At 38.3% G+C, this 14,362-nt stretch overlaps 1 protein-coding gene across 13 annotated transcripts in view; it reads left to right on the top strand.

The window, feature by feature from the left end:
* CDK14 (cyclin dependent kinase 14) overlaps positions 1-14,362 on the top strand; it is a 566,062-nt gene that overhangs the window by 97,630 nt on the left and 454,070 nt on the right. For 7 of the 13 annotated variants that reach the window (XR_012074504.1, XR_012074505.1, XM_072965032.1 and 4 more), the window contains exon 1: positions 4,844-4,950. The exons of 5 other annotated variants lie outside the window; for them this stretch is intronic. The gene's annotated coding sequence lies outside the window, so the exon portion shown is untranslated. Of the gene's footprint in view, positions 1-4,843; positions 4,951-14,362 lie in introns of those variants that run through there. One more of the 13 variants, XM_031679676.2, reaches the window with a different exon arrangement.

Below are 14,362 nucleotides of genomic sequence, written 5' to 3'. Positions count from 1 at the left end.
CATCTTCCAGCTGGGGCTCCCCACACCCAATCTATGTGCACCTCCTTTTTTGGTATCTGTACAACAAGGATCATAATCTCTACTGGCAGTGTTATGATGGTTAATCAGATAATGCTTGTAAATCCTTTAACAGACTTGGCACAGAGCCGGCACTCTACTTCCCAGGGCTTGATTGAGGCATTCACAGCATCCCTCGCGCTTGGTGACATTTGTGTCATGCTTCTCTCCATGTGAGCCCTCACTTCTGTGGGACACAAGCTGAGGGCCACAGGGTGCTAGCTTTATCCTGGCACCCAGTGGTATTGTTTTAGGAACCACCTCATTTTAAAGACGGGGAAATGGTGCAGTCCAAACTTAGTCTTCTTCCTGTCCCCGCCCCCACCCTCCCCTATCTCAGTGGCCTTGTCATGACCCTGTGCTGACTGGATCTGGCAGGAAGGAACGTCCACTGCGGGGTTTGTGAGCTCCGTGGGTTTTGGTGGATGGGATTTCACAGAAGACAGAAGACAGCTCGATGTTTGTGAGCATTCTTAACCGATGTTTTAGTAGGAAACAGTGCTCGCATACGTCACATCTACAGTGTGCATCTGGTGACAGAAATTTCTAGAAGATCTGTGTTGATCACCCCAGATACAGAAGGAGGAGAGCCTTCCCCTGCTTTTCCACTTCTGGGTCGGTGCCTCCCTTGCAGGTTCTCCTGCTAATGTCTATTTGGTTCTCTTTCTTGGTTACCAGCATTTTTCCTGAAATCTATTCATTGTTGGCAGGGTGGCCCCCTTGTCCCTATTCTGTGTGTCCTGTGTCCATGTGTTGAGGAATTGGGGGATTGTCCCTGTTAGATATTCTCCCCTCAGAGGTGCTTATTGTTAAGATCTTGGGACCTGTTTGAACAGATATTCACATCTTTAAAATCATCTCTTATTTCTCCTTTGGGGGCCAAAGGCTCCTGGGGACAGAGATGCATTTTTTCCTCTCTCTAGACCTTGTTTTTTCGGCATAGTTGTTCAGCATCTGGTATGGGCTGAATAAGTGTTGCTTGAATAATAAACGGACCGTAATTTTGGGGATCTTTTTGGTGAATTTATTTCCATAATTCAGACATGAGATTTATTTTCTCTCTCTCTTTTTTAGAATTCACCATTTATTGATGATGAGACTTGGAAAAAAAAAGCCTTAAATGTTTTCTCTTTGTGTACATTATTGTCTTCCCTATAATATTGGCATTATTAGTTCTGCATTTACAGATGGGGAAACAGGTTTAGAGAAGTTAAGCAACCACCCCAGGGTCCTGGGGCTAGCTAAGTGGCAGAACTGGGGGAGACCTAGACGACCCCCTTCCCGACAGCTCAAGTAGCAGCTGGGAGGGACCTGCTAGATTGTTGGCCTTTTAAAATGAGCACTAAACGTTCCTTGCATTTAAATGACGATTGAGTTCCATTTACTGTAGAATTGTGTGACTTTTAAGTTGCAAATGAATGCTAAGAGTGTATTAGGGTAGCCCTTGGCTCTGGGACTAATTGAGAAACAAAATGAAAGTGCTGCAAACAAATTGATTTTCCTACTTAGGGTAGGTGCTTCCTCCAGTCCCGTCAATCCTGTGGCATTTGCCTAAAGGATTCTTTCTCATCTAATTAAAGAGTGCTGGCCAGGTATTATGCGTTGTCAATAATTTAGTACTCATGTCTTTTTGCCCCTATGGTTAGTTTGGAAACACTTATTTAGAATAATCTGTGCACGTATTTTAAAAACATAAAATGACTGTCCATTTGTGCGGCAGTGTTTTTGCTCACCTAGAGCTTATGGGGTTTCTGTGCTTATCTTGAAACTGACCTCTAGAAAAACTGTTGGTCCAGTGTGGTAACCTTTCCCAGAAGTCGCTAGCGTGTAATGGGGGAAACACACTCGGTGATTCATGAGCATGTGTTTTGGGGTTAATTCTCTTTGTATCTTTGGTTTTTCCTCCTTATTCCCAAGATCATACATACAAGTTAAACATTGGAGATTGCTCATCAGTGCACTGGATTTTTGTCTGGGGTTGTCCTTTCTCTAAGTGGGGAGTTGGGGGTGTGAGGGCGGGGCAGTACTTACTAACTTCGGTAGTGATTAGGGGGATGTGTCATTCTTATCCCAAACATCCTAAGCAAAGACTATCCTGAATGTTTTTACTGAAAGCTCTTCCTGTCATTCTGGGTAGTTTATACTGTTTATTTATTTACCTTTGTGTAAGGAAATTCTTTCTTTACTGTCCGTCTTATCTTCGATCAAAGTTTCCATCCAGGGACCCTTACTTAAATAGTATTGTCTTGAGGCTGTATGTGTTTTCTTTCTTTCTTTCTTCTTTTTCTTTTGAAAGTTTTTGAGTTTTTGCCCCATCTGCACTCTCTAGTATTCCTTAATTCTATTTATGACTATTGTGCAATGAATATTCATACTTTCCATCATTAATTTGTCAATGTGCAGGCTTCCTTCTACTGTAATAAAAAAAATTCTCTTTTATTTATTTTAAAATTTTTGGCATTTTTCTTTGTCTTCTTTAAAAATTTTTTCCTGGGGTTTGTAATCCTGTGTTTTCTGCCCTTAACTGAGACATATGTGCAGGTTTAAACTGCACAGTGTGGGATGTCAAATGGCTTAAAAGGATTTCTGCCGCAGCCTGAAAGGGTGCCTCTGTGCCTTCTGAGGGTATGGTCTAACCACATGAATACCAATAATTTGGCATCTCTTATTTTAAGACAGGGGCAGCTGTTACTGTAGTTGAATTTGACGATCTTAGCTGTTTTGTTCCTCTTTCTCCATCAGTGCATCTCTTTGACAGGTTTGGTAGTGGACTTGGGTGTTGGCATGCTGATAATGTGACACCAGGAACGGAAGTAAAAAATCTGAAAAGGAATATCTGACATGTTCAGAGCATTAGATTTTAAGGTATTAGGTTTGTTTTCTTAAACTTTTTTCCAGTTTATTTTTTAAAAAGATTAAACACTTAAGCATTGTGCATGTCAATTCATTTTTAAGTAATTGTAAGGCAAAATCTCCACCTACCTTGCTTGCACTTGATCGGAAGGTCTAGCAGTGAAAGCTCCTCTAGAGCATCCAGTGTCCCTTGGAGACCTGATTAGGAAGGTGGTTCCAGTGATGATGTGCCTTCCTGGAGTTCTCAAGGCTTTTATTTAAGTCAGTTTATTATTATCTCTCACCATTGTATGAGAATGCAGCTCTTGAACCTGAAAATCCAGTGATAATTTCACCTGGAGGGTGAGTTACTGGGCATGTGGGAGAAGGGGGACAGACCCTGTCTCCTACTTTGCCATCATCGTAAGTCCTGAAACCCCTTCTCATGCTGCCTGATATCAGACAGGAGTGTTACCGCATATTCACAGCCAGTTTTGCAGGGCTTCAGAGTTTACAAAACAGTTTCACATGTTGTTTCAGTCAGTTCTTGCAACAACTCTGTGAAGTAGTGGCTAAATATTTTCATCCTTGTTTTGGAGAGGGGAAAATTGCATTCCCAGAAAGTGAGTGCTGGGCCCCACCTGTTCTCTGTTCTCATGGTGGAGCTGGGCCTGAAACTGAGGTTTTCTGTTCTTCTACCCTCACCCCATTATTGTGCTTCACCTGAGAGAGTCAAGATTTGAAGGCATTGCATTCAGGATCAAATCAGGGGCAGTGTGTGACCTAAGAGCTCCAGTAATGTGGATTTCAAAATGGTAATTTTCTCTATGTTGCAGTATTAATATGAATCACCCACTAATTTGTCCATTCAGATAAATGTATTTTATTTTCCATATTCCATGACAAATTTATAGGTCTGAATACTTCATCTTACATAGCTGTGAAGAGCATCAATCCTATTTTGTATATTTCAGATGCCTCGAGCCAACAGCTCAAACTTTAGTAGGAATGTAGGCCGTTTGGCTAAGAGAAAAGAAGGGAGAAGTGGCTAGCAACTATCCCCTTGGGAATAGGGAGAGAATACTTATGACAGCATTACAAACTGGGGCAAAGGTTTGTTGAAACAGGAGGCCGCTTGTGAGAAGAATTCAATGTTAGATATGGGTTCGAGCCCGTGTTCCACCATTTAGCACCTTTATTCCAGTGATCCGACCATCTCTCCAGCCACTGAGTCTCCGTATCCTCATCTGAGAGTAAAAGCTGTGAGGCAGTTTTGTGAACTGGGCCAGAAATCAGGACACTAGGGTTGATCTGCCTGGTGTCATAAACCTGCAGTCACATCCAGGCTCCAACACTTCTTGGTTGTGTGATACTTTAACCTCTTCATGCTTCTTGAAACAGGGGCTGATAATCATACCTGCCTCACAGAGTTGGTAGGATCGTGATCCTACGTGGATGCCTCACAGTAAATTCCAGTCGAAAGTGAGTCGTTTTTCAGTGGTATAAGATAGGGAAGTACCTGATGCCTCTATGACGTCTCAAAATGTTAGTTTCTTTTTCTCCTGTATAGATCTGCTGAGGTTAAGCCTAATGAAAGGAATTTTAAAAACCACAAGAATGTAATGTTTTAATATTTGCATCAGACTGCATTTATGTAGTTATTGGCCTCATACCTTGGACATTTATTTTTTAAATGTGATATTTTTGTACTGTTAATCACTTAAAATACTACGTTATATCATGTCTAGGAAACTCATTATAAGCCTTTCGGAGAGAGAAGGCTTTGTGATAAAAGCCAGCTGCCCAGACATTTCCACCCTCCTCACCCATCCCCCAGCAGACTGCAGAAGCAGTGTGTTGGCAGAGATCCAGATTTCCTAAGTGATGGGATTGTTCCCCGGGCCGGGAATGAGAGGAATCTGCCCAGATTGGAGATGGCTTCGGCTCCTTTGCTTGCTGCATATTCGTAGCCTCACTCCCAAACTCACCGACCCAGCACCATTTTCCAGTGTTGGGGATGCTGTTTTGACACTGGTCTGTAAGGTCTTCATATTTGAAAAAGTAAGTTTTGAGTCTTCTTTTTAATCCCATGGAATTTTTCTGTTTTTCTTTGTACTGTGGGAGAAGAACTGGGAGTTCACTTTCACTTACAGTTTCATCTCTGCAGCTCCATAGGGTCAGCCCCTGGCGGTGCTCCACATGTAGCACCTTTCTGGATCTAAGTCAAGTTTTGAGATTGTGGTTTTACCTTCCCCAGTTGAGAGGTGGGAAGGTTTAGTTATTGGAGTGGCTCTGGCCAGGAAATTATTGGCTATTGTCAGTGGAATCTGTTTATTTTTTCCACTCCTCTGCATTCCTGGACCCTGAGAGAACTCATCACCACTGGGATCGCACTTCAGTTTGTATCAGCTCCTCCCCTTGCTCTGTTTTTGTTAAATACTTGATACGTCTCTCTTCTTTGAATGTAAATTCAGGGACCCCCATTTCAGAAAGGGCTTTCCTCTCAGCAGTTGTTAAAATAAAAAGATCTGCTGAACACTTTCTGTCCCTTTTAAAATTTGCTGCCTCCTAAATACACTTTTTCTGCAGTTATTCTCAAGAATTTAGGATTTATCGATCTACATTCTTTTAAAAAAATTTAAGATCTATATATGTCTAAGTCTAATGAGCGTCTAGGCCTATAGTATCTAGTAGAACTACAATGCAAGCCACGTTAAGATTTATTAGAAAATGAAAAATTTTCGAGTAGCACATTACAAATGTAAAAGGAATAGGTGACTTCAGTTTTAGCATATGTTATTTAACCCAGTATATCAAAATATTATAATTTGGACATGTAGTCAATATAAAATTATTATTGAGGTATTTAACTTTTTTTTGGACTAAGTTTTCAAAATTCTCTTGTGTATATTTTACTTAACAGCATGTCTCAGTTTGGACTAGCCACATTTCAGTCACTAGCCACATGTAGCTGGCAGCTACCTCATAGATCAGCAGAGGTCTACACTGCACCTTTTCACATGTCTCAAAAAAGCACTGCACTGTACTGGCAATTATTTTTCCTTTAATGCCTTAGAAAATAGGCCTGAGTCTGTGCCTCCTGTCTTTGCCAGTAATTAACGTTTATCTCGAGAGATTTCCTTTGTTAGAAAACCAATTGTGGGACAAAATATCCTGAAATATGAATTAAAATGTAGCACGTGTCAAGTCACCTAAACAGTTGGCTGACTTATTGACTGCTAGTGATAAAAACTGCTTTGTCCTATATGGTGAGAGTTAGCAGTCCGACCAAGACTCAGCATTTAGCACCACTCCAGGATGTGTTCTCTCTCTCACATGGAAGCTGGGGAGCTCTGTTTCATGCTACTGCCGTCTACTGCAAGGCTGTGGGTTGTTTGTGCTTGACACTCCGTTGTGCCTCTGGCCCCCATTACTGTTCAAGGTCATCAGGTTTAAAATGTGAAAGATGGTTGATCTTTACGATGCTTTATGTTTCATCTTGTGCACTTGTATTTCTGGACTCCCTGAATTAATCTTCTTTGAGAAGAAGGTTCTCGAGTATTAAGATCATTTAAAAATCTTCATTGTAAATGATTATGGCTGAATTTCAGTCATTGGAGGGTCTGTAATCTAGTGTTTCTCAAACTTTAACTTGGATGTGAGTCACCTGGGGGTATCGTTAACAGACTTTGATGCAGTAAGTCTGAGGCTGAGATTTTGCATTTCTCAAAAATCTTCTGGTGATGCTGGTGTTGCCAGTCCACAGAGCACACTTGGAGCAGCAAGGATCTTGTGCTGTGATCGCAAAATGCCAATGTTTGATAAGTTTTTATCAGCCTGCAATAAAAAGAGAAAAATAATAATGTAGTGAGTGAGGTTTTCCACTACACTAAAATGTTGCTCATTAATTGGAACTAGAAAGATAATGGGAGGCTCAAGGATAATTAGCACTTTTGTGTTTTATCTGTTTTTCAAAAAGTCAGAAATAACTTCTTTCCCGCCTTCTGTTACCATGGTGATTGTAAATGGTAGTTATTATTGTTTAAAAAATGATCTTTCATGGCAAAATTAAAAAGCTGACAAACTTAAGTCTCTAAGTTAATAAAAAAGAGATACTTTTACTGATCCACGAACTTCTAGTCTGATGCCACCCCATTATCTAAATTATTAGTTTATTAATTTTCTTTCATAGCACTTCCAGTCTATTGTAGGGACATAGTTACTTGTGTAGTTGTTTAATGTCATTTTCTCCACTGTGTCCAAGCTCTGTTTTTTCACCACTTTGTCCCTAGTACTTGGCACCAGGTCTGGTGCCTCTTAGTTTTCAGCCAGTACTTCTAGGACAGCTTTATTCAGTAGGTCTCAGTGGCAGTGGTACTGCTTCTTCACGGAGTGCTTTGGAAGTTGGTGGGAACTAACTTTAGTTGTCCAAAAGAATGGAGTGCCCACTGATGTTTGGTGGGTGGAGAGCAGGAGGTGCTAGACATTTTGCAGTATACAGAGCAATAGCCAACCAAGTGAAAGCTTATTCTGTGCATTCTGCAAAATCTTAGAATATCACTATTGGAGAGTCAGTAGTTAAAAAAAAAGAACCTTTCTATGATTACCTGAGCCAAAAACCTAACCCCATTTAGCATATAAAGATCCAAAATTTCTTTGACCCAGTTTTAATATATTCTGAAATTTTCAGGAATGTAACTGCCAAATACTTCAAAAGTTGTACTTGGATTTATTAGTAACTTTCCAAAGATATGTCCACCGTTTTGGCAAATCCCAAGACCTGTAGCAGTGCTTGGTATTTGAATTTTACCTGTACACATTTGTGGGCAATATTAGGATTATGAATATACCTTTATGTGTATACACACACACACACACACACACACACACACACACACACACGTAGCTTTTATTTAAAAATACCCAATAAAAAGTGTTGAAAATATTCAAGTGAATGAATTTTACTTCTTTTAAATTCAAATGTACTCATTAAAATTCATTGCAAGCATTTTACATAATTAAATCATTTAGTGTAGCCATGCCTATTTGCATCTTAGAATATGTATACACATAATTTACACACATGAAAGACAGTAAAAGCTACTCGCCTTTATTTGCCTTTATATTACAGTTTTCTCCATTCCTCTGTGTGTAAACACTGTGGATTCCAAAGGTTTGCTACCAAAAGCTGGTCTGATAGGGTTGGGAACCCCTGTTCTTATGGAAATATCAAAGATTTGACTTTTTTTCCAAGCCGCTCAATTAATGCCTCTGAATTCATTAGCTGCTCTGCATCGTAAAAGTAATAGCAAATGATTTGTGAATGACTGAACATGTGGAAAAATGCCTTACCTTACTTTGGTGGCTTCTTGCCTGGAGCTCCTCAGAAAGGCAGCATGCCCACCTGAGTAGGCATGAAGAGGGTGTAGAGAGTGCTGGTCTTGGCGGTGGGGCTGTCCTATGAGTTAAAGTTCAAATTTGTCTAGTGAATAAAAGGAGAGTATGTTTTAGCTTTCCAGGAAGAATTTAAGATTTTTAGACCAGGGGTCACTATTGTAAAAATTTTTTGACAGTTACATCTGTCTATTCCAGAGTGGTTAACAACAAAATCCATTAAGACTCACGGTCTGGGGAGATGTGTGTCTTGCTCAGCAGTTGGCTTGACTGGGCCATCACGCACAAAGGCCAAAGGGGAGTACACAGCACACACCTGGTGCTAGGAAAGGCTCCTGGGACTGAGTTGGAGAAAGATGGCAACGGGTTCTACTGCAGAAAGCCCCTTCAAGCACAGATCATTTGAGTAGGCTTAGATCTGGCTAGAATGTTGCTCATTAATTGGAACTAGAAAGATAATGGGAGGCTCAAGGATAATTAGCACTGGGAAGAGTTCACTGAAGGTGAATCCACTTATAACAGAGATCAACATTTCATGATTGACATGCATATAAGGTTTGAATGGAATTTGGTCTTTTAGAAAGTAACTGATAATCATGAAAATAAAGTTCATTCTAAGTTTTTCTTTGCAACTAATTAGAAAAAAAATGTGCTGATCAGTAGAAAAAAAAATCAGTTAAGGTTTTTGGAATAATTATTCCTGAAAGTTGTGTAATAACACATATGCTGTCCTTTGTTTAAGTATAATCATAAAGAGGGTCCTGTTTATTGACTTTTATTTTTCTAAAAATAAAAATTTAAAAATTTGGTGATCATTTCATTCTCTTCTAAAGCATCTATAAAATTGTAGCTTTTTAAATCTTTAATTATAAAGAGAATCCTGAGATCCTCATTTTCTGTGGACTTGTATATGACAAGCAGTTTTCCAAAACGACTTTAATTAATCTCATGAAATATTGTCTATTTGGCAAGATTTGTAGTGGGTTTGTTTGAATTTTAGTGTCACTGCAGGAAGGGTAGATAGGGAGGAATATTTGACTGTGGAACTGATTTTGTAAGTCATCAGTTCTCCAGAGGAAGTTTTTGAATTATGACAACCTAAGTTTGGGGGTAAATATTTGGGACACAAATCCCCTTATAACCCTCAGATTCTTTGTGTATTTTGTGATGCCAGTTAGGTGATAGAATTAAGGGCTGAAGTGTGTTTATCTTCCGTGTGTCTATCATAGAGTCTTATGTAAGGTGAGCTATTAAAAAATGCTTTCAGAGTGGGTTTTGAATATCATGAGTTTATATTCTTCTATGATTTCATATTTGCAGAGTTTCTCTCAGTTGCCAAAGGTTGCCATGATAAAATTTAGACTAACATTTTTTATGTTATACTTTATAAAGTAACATTTTCAGCAATAATCTGAATTATGACTTAACTGTTTGCTTCAAAGAGAACAGTTTGTTCCCTGAAATTAATAATAATTGAAAAAAAACCCACACTAGATAGCATCTGTGCAGGGATCTTTCCCCTCAGTTATGAATCATGACCAAAGAGAGGCCTTGTAAATTATGAATATTCAGAAAACAATGAGGCATATTCTCCTGTTACAAAGATAACACTGGAGTTAATGGAAGCGCCATATGCCTAGGGGGAGATGTCATCAAGACAAACATGTAGTTTGTCAAAGTGACGTTTAGACGGGGGTACGCAATATTAACCCAGTCATAAGCTCTTGTCAACTTAAAGTCTGTTTTTAAAAGTAGCTATTTTAGGCTTATTTGTGTATCGCTGTCGAGTGTAGCAAGTGATTTGAAGCCATCAAACTTTAGAGTAAAAGATAGAAAATTACATAAAATTTATCAGCATTTGGATTTCTTCTTACCAACTGCTTAACACAAACCTTCTTGATTATTATCTTGACTGCTTTGATCCATCGTATTTTATTATGAAATACAGGAGAAAGCAAGCTACTTTCTCCATCTAAGATACCACTTCCATCCTGTATAGAAAGAGGTGTTAGAAAATAGAGACTGTGTAATATAACGAGTATTTGTTATTAGCAATCACCCAAAGGAGTATAAGAACCTCTGATGCAGCTGCCGCACAACTGGGGAACGTGTATACTTAGGGAAGTACAGGAAGGCTTTCCAAGAGGTGTGTCGGCCTGGATGGTTTTAAGGGAATCTCTTTCCAGATCCTTAACTTTGATGTGTTCTTTCTGAAAATTGATCTTCCTGAAAACACACACATGGTCTGGGCGTCATGTGGAATCTTCTTTCCCACCTTTTCTTCTACCATAGCCTTCTCTTGTTTCACAAAAAACACTCTTCTCCACCCACAGTCTTACTGTTGAGCCTAGGTTTTCAAAGCCCTGATCATCAAATGAAGGACCAGTTCATAGTTTTGATGTCTGGCAAATTTTAGTGCCTCTTAATTTTCTCCAGCCCCATCCACTTTATTTTTTATTAATTTGGTCTTTATTTTATTTTTTTAAACATTTTTTATTGATGTATAATCATTTTACAATGTTGTGTCAAATTCCAGTGTTCAGCACAATTTTTCAGTTACACATGAACATATATATATTCATTGTCACGTTTTTTTCTCTGTGAGCTACCATAAGATTTTGTGTATATTTCCCTGTGCTATACAGTATAATCTTGTTTATCTGTTCTACAATTTTGAAATCCCGTCTATCCCTTCCCACCCTCCACCCCCTTGGCAACCACAAGTCTGTATTCTATGTCTGTGAGTCTATTTCTGTTTTGCATTTATGCTTTGTTGTTGTTGTTGTTGTTGTTGTTGTTGTTTTTGTTTTTATTTTTTAGATTCCGTATATGAGCGATCTCATATGGTATTTTTCTTTCTCTTTCTGGCTTACTTCACTTAGAATGACATTCTCCAGGAGCATCCATGTTGCTGCAAATGGCGTTATGTTGTTGGTTTCTATGGCTGAGTAGTATTCCATTGTATAAATATACCACCTCTTCTTTATCCAGTCACCTGTTGATGGACATTTAGGTTGTTTCCATGTTTTGGCTATTGTAAATAGTGCTGCTATGAGCATTGGGTTGCAGGTGTCATCCTGAAGTAGGGTTCCGTCTGGATACAAGCCCAGGAGTGGGATTTCTGGGTCATATGGTAAGTCTATTCCTAGTCTTTTGAGGAATCGCCACACTGTTTTTTTACGGTGGCTGCACCAAACTGTATTCCCACCAGCAGTATAAGAGTGTTCCCCATTCTCCACAGCCTCTCCAGCATTTGTCATTTGTGGATTTTTGAACGACGGCCATTCTGACTGGTGTGAGGTGATACCTCGTTGTAGTTTTGATTTTCATTTCTCTGATAATTAGTGATATAGAGCATTTTTTCATGTGCCTATTGATCATTTGTATGTCTTCCTTGGAGAACTGCTTGTTTAGGTCTTCTGCCCATTTTTGGATTGGGTTGTTTATTTTTTTCTTATTGAGTCATATGAGCTGCTTATATATTCTGGAGATCAAGCCTTTGTCGGTTTCATTTGCAAAAATTTTTTCCCTTTCAGTAGGTTGTCTTTTTGTTTTACTTATGGTTTCCTTTGCTGTGCAGAAGCTTGTAAGTTTCATTAGGTCCCATTTGTTTATTCTTGCTTTTATTTCTTCTAGGAGAAAATTTTTGAGATGTATGTCAGATAATGTTTTGCCTATGTTTTCCTCTAGGAGGTTTATTGTATCTTGTCTTATGTTTAAGTCTTTGATCCATTTTGAGTTTATTTTTGTTTATGGTGTAGGGGAGTGTTCTAGCTTCATTGTTTTACATGCTGCTGTCCGGTTTTCCCAACACCATTTGCTGAAGAGACTGTCTTTATTCCATTGTATATTCTTGCCTCCTTTGTCGAAGATGAGTTGACCAAAAGTTTGTGGGTTCATTTCTGGGCTCTCTGTTCTGTTCCTTTGGTCTATATGTCTGTTTTTGTACCAATACCATGCTGTCTTGATGACTGTAGCTCTATAGTATTGTCTGAAGTCTGGGAGAGTTACTCCTCCAGCCTCTTTCTTTCTCTTCAGTAATGCTTTGGCAATGCTAGGTCTTTGATGGTTCCATATAAATTTGATTATGATTGTTCTAGTTTTGTGAAATTTGTCCTGGGTAATTTGATAGGGATCGCATTAAATCTGTAGATTGCCTTGGGCAGTGTGACCATTTTAACAATATTGATTCTTCCAATCCAAGAGCATGGGATATCTTTCCATTTTTTAAAGTCTTCTTTAATTTCCTTCATCAATGGTTTATAGTTTTCTGTGTATAATTCTTTCACCTCCTTGGTTAGATTTATTCCTAGGTATTTTATTACTTTGGGTGCTATTTTAAAGAGGATTGTTTCTTTACTTTCTTTTTCTGTTGATTGATTGTTAGTATAAAGAAATGCAACTGATTTTTGAATGTTAATCTTGTAACCTGCTACCCTGCTGAATTCTTTGATCAGCTCTAGTAGTTTTTGTGTGGACCTTTTAGGGTTTTCTATATATAGTAACATGTCGTCGGCATATAGTGACACTTTACCTCTTCTTTTCCAATTTGGATCCCTTTTATTTCTTTCTCTTGCCTGAATGCTGTGGCTAGGACTTCCAGGAGTATGTTGAATAGGAGTGGTGATAGTGGGCATCCTTGTCTTGTCCCAGATTTTAGTGGGAAGCTTTTGAGTTTTTCACCGTTGAGAACTATGCTGGCTGTAGGTTTGTCATATATAGCTTTTATTATGTTGAGATATGTTCCCTCTATATCCACTTCGGCGAGAGTTTTTATCATAAATGGGTGTTGAATTTTATCAAATGCTTTTTCTACATCGATTGAGATGATCATGTGGTTTTTGTCCTTTCTCTTGTTGATGTGATGTATTACATTGACTGATTTGCGTATGTTGAACCAGCCTTGTGTCCCTGGGATGAACCCAGGGTTCATGATGTATAATCTGTTTCATGTGTTGTTGGATTCTATTTGCTAAAATTTTGGTGAGGATTTTGGCCCATCCACCTTATTAAAGAGTGCAATACCAATGAAATTTTTTCCTTATGTTTAATGATTATTTATTATGGTAAATATTATGCTTTCTATGTCCTATTAATAATTATAGTGTAATTATTGGTAATTGTAATAAAAATACAAAAATAGAAATATAGAAATAGTTACAATAACTAAATCCAGAAGAAAAATATTAATGCTTAGAGTTTTGTGGTCACAGGAAATCAAAGGCATTTACAAATTTAAAGTATGTATGAAACTTTTTGTTGCAAGGAAGTACAATAGAGTGTTAATAAATCAGTAAAAGACTTTCAAACATGAATATATTAGAGTGAAATTCTGAAGGGTAAGAGGAATGAAATATCATTTCCATGAGAAAGGGTATGATGTAAATCTTCCTAGTCCTATTCATGTATGCTTTATATGGAGTATGGTGGGAATGAAATCTCCATCATATTTAAGCTTTTCTGGACATATTAAAAAAAATAGTGCTCAGAAAGTGAAAAGACAGTCCACAGAATGGAAGATTTTTGTACATCATATGTTTGTTAAGGAGTGAGTATCCAGAATATATAAAGAACTAATACAACTCAATAACAAAATGACAGTCCTATTAAAAATTGCCAAAGGGTCTGAAAAGATATTTCTCCAAAGAAGATATACAGGTGGCTAATAAAAATATGAAAAGATGCTCAACATTATTAGCCGTCAGAGAACTGCAAGTCAAAACCTCACACCTACTAGGATGTCTAGAATAGAAAAGACAAATAATTACAAATGCTGGTGAAGGTGTGATTCAGCTGCTTTTGAAAACAGTTTGTGGTTCCTCAAATAGTTAAACATAGAGTTATGATATGATTCAGTAATTCCACTCCTCAGTATATACCCAAGAGGAATGAAAGTATGTCCACACACAGACTGTTCATTGCAGCATTGTTCCTAATGGCCAAGCAGTGAGAACAATCCAAATGCCCATAGACTGATGAATGCATAAATAAAATGTGGTGTATCTATACAATAGAATGCTATTAGTTAATAAAAAGAAATGCAGTATTGATAGATGCTGAAACATGAATAAACTTTGAT

Source organism: Vicugna pacos, chromosome 7 (assembly GCF_048564905.1).
Source record: "Vicugna pacos chromosome 7, VicPac4, whole genome shotgun sequence".
Taxonomy (NCBI): domain Eukaryota; kingdom Metazoa; phylum Chordata; class Mammalia; order Artiodactyla; family Camelidae; genus Vicugna; species Vicugna pacos.
Note: the sequence above shows the minus strand (reverse complement) of the source record. Positions and strands in the feature narration are given on the sequence as shown.